The sequence below is a fragment of the Lampris incognitus genome, chromosome 13 (genome assembly GCF_029633865.1).
Source record: "Lampris incognitus isolate fLamInc1 chromosome 13, fLamInc1.hap2, whole genome shotgun sequence".
Lineage (NCBI taxonomy): Eukaryota > Metazoa > Chordata > Actinopteri > Lampriformes > Lampridae > Lampris > Lampris incognitus.
Genome location: NC_079223.1, coordinates 36,827,580 through 36,835,052, shown reverse-complemented (window position 1 = coordinate 36,835,052; position 7,473 = coordinate 36,827,580).

Genomic DNA, 7,473 nt, shown 5'->3' with positions numbered 1-7,473 from the left:
CAGTGAGAGAGAGACAGGGAGATACAGTGAGATACAGAGACACAGTGAGAGACAGACAGTGAGATAAAGAGACGGAGACGGTGAGAGACAAGACAGTGAGAGACAGAGACAGGGAGAGACGGAGACAATGAGAGACAGACAGGGACAGTGAGAGACAGAGACCTTGACCTTTAATAGTCCAATTTTTCATTCACATTAAAAAACAATAGTATTGGGGGCATCCAGGTAGCATAGCGGTCTATTCCGTTGCCTACCAACATGGGTCTCGCCGGTTCGAATCCCCATGTTACCTCCGGTTTAGTTGGGTGTCCCTCCAGACACAATTGGCCGTGTCTATGGGTGGGAAACTGGATGTGGGTATGTGTCCTGGTCGCTGCACTAGTGCCTCCTCTGGTCAGTCAGGGCGTATGTTCAGGGGGGAGGGGGAACTGGGGAGAATAGCATGATCCTCCCACGTGCTACGTCTCCCTGGTGAAACTCCTCACTGTCAGGTGACAAGAAGCAGCTGGCGACCCCACATGTATCGGAGGAAGCACGTGGTAGTCTGCAGCCCTCCCCGATCGGCAGAGGGGGTGGAGCAACAACCGGGACGGCTCGGAAAAAATAGGCCAAGTACAATTGGGGGGGAAAAAGGAGGGGGGGGGCAGTACTATTAACACAGATACTCATATACATATTAAACAACAATCTCCATTCACAGCAAAAACAAAACACGTGAGCTCAATTTCCAGCCGAGCAGCCAGTCGACCCCCCCTGAACAGGAGTGTAGCGTCTGTGGACCCTGTGCTTTTCATTTTGCTGCTTCTACTAAGCCAAATGCTAATTTTAGCCCGGCCTATCAGAAAATTAACCAAGGTGACACATCTACACTGTGCTGTCTCGGACCAAAGACAAACAGGCTGTCATCGAAAACCTCTCCTAAACCGAAAGACTGCGAGATTTGATTTTAAAAGCATTGATTAAAAAGACTGATAAAAATCCAAACTTTTTTTTTCATGACAAAAAAATTATTGTACAGCACAGCTAAAAACACAATTTCATCACTTACTTGAAATTTGTGTTTAAATATTAAGCCTTCACCTGCCACAGAACATATTGCATCATTATAGACCTAGCTTTATAGCACCACAATGACAGTGAGAGACAGAGACGGAGAGTGACACAGATAAAGTGAACGACAGTGACAGTGAAAGACAGAGACAGTGACAGTGAGAGACAGACAGTCAGAGACAGACGGAGACAGTGACAGACCGTGTCAGTGAGAGACTGACAGTGAGAGACAGTGATAGTAAGAGAGAGACAGAGAGTGAGAGACAGAGACTGAGAGTGAGAGACAGAGGCAGTGACAATGAGAGACAGGGACAGTTAGAGTGATAGTGAGAGGCAGTGACAGTGAGAGAGTGTCAGTGAGGGACAGAGACAGTGATAGTAAGAGAGAGACAGAGTGAGAGACAGGCAGTGTCAATGAGAGACAGACAGTGACAGTGAGAGGCAGTGACAGTGAGAGACTGATAGTGAGAGAGAGACAGAGAGAGTGAGAGAGAGACAGAGAGAGTGACAGCTTATTGTTGTTTTACATGCTTTGGCAATATGTACACGTATGTCATGCCAATAAAGCACATATTGAATTGAATTGAATTGAATTGAGAGACAGAGACAGTGAGAGACAGAGGCAGTGACAGAGTCAGAGACAGACCGAGAACCTGCTTCAGGCTGGCAGATACTCAAACAAAGGAGGGACCTTGTCCTCGCCTGACCCAAATACAGAGAGAGAGGAAGAGAGGTTACATAGTACTTTATGAGGAGTCTACAGAAGACTAATAGATGCACGACTTCAGTTGCAAGTGAAGGCACCAACGATACCACAAACAGAAATGTGAGAGATGTCACAAGAGGAAACCACAAATCCTGTGCTCCTTGTCTGTCAGGTTTCATGGCCAGCTTATTTTTTGGTTTTTTGATAATAAAACTTTGACTTTAAAAACACAACCTGTTTCTACTTTACCCTATTGGGGGGAAAAAATCAGTCGGAACATTTTTTTTCCTTTCCTCTTTTTTAAGATTTGATACAGATGAAGACAAATGAGACCACATCTGATCACACCTGGTCTGCCCGAGCATGAGGGCGTGAACTACAGTGGCCCGCCTGGAGCGCAGCTCCTCGTGGAGAGACAGGAGCCCCCCTGAAATCACCATTTTGGTCATTTTGGGGGATCTGTGAAATATGAATTACCCAGCTGATCTTGCCCAGTTTTGCTGTGTGATATATCCCATATCATTTCCCACAGCAATGAGTCAAGTGGCACACGCGCTGCTGAATTACAAGCTGGTGACTTTAGTGAGGTGACTCGTCACTCACTCACTGTGAACAGCCTCCTGAGCTGTTCATGGGAATTTCCATGTTGCTGCGTTGGCCTTTGCTTTTGACCAGTGTTTCTTATACGTTGTTGTGCTGTGTTCGGTTTGGCTGCATTGTATCGCAGGTGTGATGCACAGATCTGCTGATAGAGAACAAGCATACATACATATAGTATATCTCACTATAGATGTAGGAGAGGAACTTTTTCCCCCTACGTCTCTATTGATATTCTACTCCTCATTTGTGGAGCACTTTTATCAACACCATTGACGGTTTCTGAAAAAAAAAAGAAAAAAGAAGCTATATATATATATATATATATAATGTGTATATATATGTGTGTGTGTGTGTGTGTGTGTGTGGAGGATGTAAGAAAGGAGATGAGACCGCTTCTCCTTTTGACCACACAGCCGTGGGGTTGTTTACTCCACAAAACAAATTTCTGGTCAACAGATTTTTATATCCCAAACCACGCCCTCAAGTCTACCCACAATCCCCCCTGCTAACCCTTGAACCCTCTGTCTTAAAGGGACCGTCTCTTCTGCATGGTGGATATCTAACCTCAAAGTAGGTCACTATATATATATATAAAATCCAGTGATTCAAGAGTAAATTCTTTATGAGACATATTATGTCTCATAAAGAATTTACTTGTATCACTGGATTATTTTGCTGTATTTATTGAGCACTTTCCCTACCATTGAGTGTTTCTTTTAACAAAGTTTTATTTATATATATATATACGTGGATACAGGAAAAAAAAGATTTTAATGCATAGCAGAACAGGCCTGTTTCATGCGTCTCGCACTCATCAGCTGCTAATGTTTTTTTCACAAAGAATCATACCGTTACATTTCCCAGCGTCACACACACACATATATATATGTATATATATACACACACACACACACACACACACACACACACACACACTCATTCATACCTAGGGACAATTGAGCATGGCCGATTCACCTGACCTACATGTCTTTGGACTGTGGGAGGAAACAGGAGCCCCCAGTTGTTTATATATGTATGTGTGTGTGTGTCTGTGTGTGTGTGTGTGTGTGTGTGTGTATGTATATACTATTTATGTATATATATGTGTATATATATATGTGTGTGTGTGTGTGTGTATATATATATATATATGTGTGTGTGTGTGTGTGTATGTATGTTTATATACATATAGGCCCTGTGATGGCCTGGCATCCTGTCCAGGGTGTCTCCCCACCTGCTGCCCAATGACTGCTGGGATAGGCTCCAGCATCCCCGCGACCCTGAGAGCAGGATAGGCGGTTTGGATAATGGATGAATGGATGGATGGATACACCATTGATGGTTTCCGGAAAAAACCCATCAATGGTGTAGATGAAAGTGCTCAATAAATAAGGAGTGGAATATTAAGATAGATGTGTGTGTGGGGGGGTATGTTATCAGCAATACATTACAGTAGGGAAGAAAAAGCTGATGAGTGCGCGATGCAGGACACAAGCTTATACTGAAATGCACTGAAGTTTGTTTCCTATATCTATCTTTATATATATATATATATAAATCAGAATCATGTTTATTGACCATGTAGGTTTGCACATACATGGAATTTGACTCCGGTTCCGTGGCTCTCTCAGTGTACTTAACATAGACTAACAATACAACACAACAATCTTGAGATATATACACAGGATTGTCTATATACAGGCAAAATATGAGCTGATAAAGTGCAGTGGTTCAGGGAATATATCAGAGATGCTGAAAACGAATGACTATCAGTGAGTATCGATTAAGAAAACTGCGGAGGCTGTTTTATTTAAAAAGGTGAAAAAAGCTTTATTTACATTTATAGCCCTATACAATATAAAAATTACAAACATCTCAGTGCAAAATAAAATTACAACAATTGCTACAGATTCACTGGGTCATTTGACTTGCTCAAGTCAGATTAGTTTGTCTGTGTCTGCACAGTGCAGAATGGCTGCAAACAGAAGGAATCCTGGGTACAGTATTTTACACAAAGGTCATTGTGTTATTCGTCCAGCGGGCCTGGCTGGCTGTGTGTAACCTCCAGACTGTTTCAACCCAGAGGGCGAAAGAAAAAGGGAAAGCCTGAGAGACTGATGCCATACAGCCTGCTCATGAAGACACCGTGTTTCCAAAAGGGACTGAAAAAGGAAGTACAGTGTTTTTTTTTCATGATAGCACTTCCTGCTTATACGCTCACAGGAAACAAACAGCTTTCCCACATATTCTCCCCTGCCAGAGAAATAACGGATCACCGCCATGCTTGTTGCAGTGACATAATTTCATATGGAATGATTAAGAGACATGTGGTAGCAATACATTACAGCTTTAATTAGCAATTAAATCCCATGACCACCATTTTATGGTGCGCCAAATCACCACAAAGGCAACACAAATGCATCCATTTCCTGACCTGCTGCACAACATTTGGTCTTTGTATCCGTCTTCACAGGCCTAATACTATTTGTTTATTATCTCTTCTTTTTTTCTCTCCCTCATTCTTTTCATGTTAGGGCATTTTTATGTGTACTTTCCCAAAGATTTGCTTCCCCTCTACCGGTACGTGTTATTTTCAAGAATCCCATGCAGAGCAAAGGTCGAGCAGCGCACACAGTAAATGGAGGAGGCCAGTTAAGCCTCGGTGGCAGAGGAAACGTGAAGGGGTTACTTCGTAGCGCTGGGATGGCTACACGCAGACCTCGAATCGGTGTTTCATTCAGTTTCCATACCAGTTTCAGACAATGATAATTCATGTTTCAGTTTCCTCCGCACTACATTTTCCCCTCTCTCCCTCCCTCTGCGTTACTATGAACGATAGCGGGCCTGGGGTTTCAGCTGACACAACACCAGAGACACACTGACTCATATTCTGAATGAAATGTCAGAGCAGAAAGCGCGCTTAACTAAGCCCCGAGTAAACCAGATCCATCCCGTGCCATGCTAAAACCACTTGTTTGATAGAAGCCCTTCGTCTGTCTCGCAAATCCTGCATTTTACACTCAGCCTTGTTTTTTTTCTCAGATGGCGTAAATGACTGACTAGACATATGCAAAACCAAACTCTTACACACTGCCAATTTTGCAGACACGATTTGGCACCTTCTGAGGAATGAAAGGGGACCGATCAAAATCAGAACGAGGATCAGAGAGACACACAGGAATAGTGTAGGGGGCGTGCAGTGAGAACGTGTGACTTTCTGTTGCGTCTACGCGTGGCCTTTGAAGTCGTCGTCGTATTTCTTGACATGATCCGTTCAAATGTGTTGCTGCAGCTTTCCCGCTTCCTGTACATGAAATGCATAACTCGGATTTCGAGATCCTCTGGGAAGACTTTCCATCATTAAAACGACTAACATTGTCTTAACATTTATTTGTAATCTAAAGTGTAAAATTACAAGAATCCAATGTTCACAGTGTGAGCATGTGGCTGAACCCAAAAAAAATAAAAATGGACATCTTTACATGACAGGTTTCCACCAGGAAATGTTTGCTGAGATGTGAGTTTTTACAAACTGACGTGCGTAGTCCAATCCCATTTATTTTGCCGGAAACTGGAGGATTTGTGTTGCTGATTTTAAGATTTCAACATCAGCCTTTACGGCAGCTCTGGTTCGCTAACCGATGTTTCCCTCGTGAAAATGTTCACGGGGCTAGCACAACATAACAGCTGGCCAAGGCAGTACCACACATTTGGTTTTGATTACTCATGCACCGTCGGTGCATTAGTAAAGTGAATTATATGCAACAGTTACACTGCAAAACAACGTATCCGCAGAGAAATAATGCACTGAGATTATTTCATTTGAAATGGAAAAAACAAAGCAAAACAGCTGTTTGAGAAATGTGCATGCAACAGATTGTGTGTGGTTGCAGTCATGTACCTGTATATCCCTTACAGACCTGGGCTGAATCATTTTAAATCACCTCTCTGTGGCTGGCCGATCTTGCCTCGCACATTAGAAACTGATCAGTTTTGACTTTCCATGCTGAATGAGCGGCTGCACAGACCCGCAGTAGCTCTGATGATATTGATTGGTTGTTTGCCCAAACACACACAAGCTACTGACCAAAACCAACAGATGGTGCAGAATTTGATAACACTGCACTTATAACTTCCAAAACTATCAATTATGTCCTTTCACAACGCCTTTTGGTAAACATCTGCACTGTATCATAATACCTTAGCAATATGTGGTAGTTTATATCTCAGTGGGGAAGGGCAAAAACAATTACTAGGGCTTTTAAGTTCCACTATGCAGAACTGAAACGAAAAACATCACCATCTTTTCCATTTTTTTTCTTGTTCTTTTTGTTTTGGATTCCCATCCTTTTCTCCCCAATTGTATCCGGCCAATTACCCCACTCTCCCGAGCCGTCCCAGTTGCTGCTCCACCCCCTGTCTGCCGTTCCGGGGAGGGATGCAGACTACCACATGTTTTCTCCGATACATGTGGAAGTCGCCGGCCGCTTTTTTCTCCTTTTCACCTGACAGTGAGGAGTTTCGCCAGGGGGACGTAGCGCGTGGGAGGATCACGCTATTCCCCCCAGTACCCCCTCCTCCCTGAACAGGTGCCCCGACCGACCAGAGGAGGCGCTAGTGCAGCGACCAAGACACATACCCACAACTGGCTTCCCACCCGAAGACACGGCCAATTATGTCTGTAGGGACGCCCGACCAAGCCGGAGGTAACACGGGGATTCAAACCACCGAGCCCTGTGTTGGTAGGCAACGGAATAGACCGCCAAGCTACTCGGACGCCCTATTTTCCACTTAATGCGTTTGGGGAGAGACGTTAAGCTAAAGTCCCCCCCCCCCCATGGGAGGGAGTGATGTTTTTCGTATGCTGAATAAAACCATTATGCCCGGTTCCAGTGAAACATAATGCATCATAATGCCTCTACGTGGGTTTACTTTGGGGAAGCTCTGGAAAAGTGAGGCGGAAACTAAAGGGACATTGAGCTAGTGAAGGACGACAGGTGAAAAACGAAAGCAGCGTAAATATTGGCGCTGCCACCACACAATGGAGGCAAACTAAATACATAACACTATGTAGGATGAAAGAGAGTTAGCTAGACCGCTATGACTACTTTCATGTC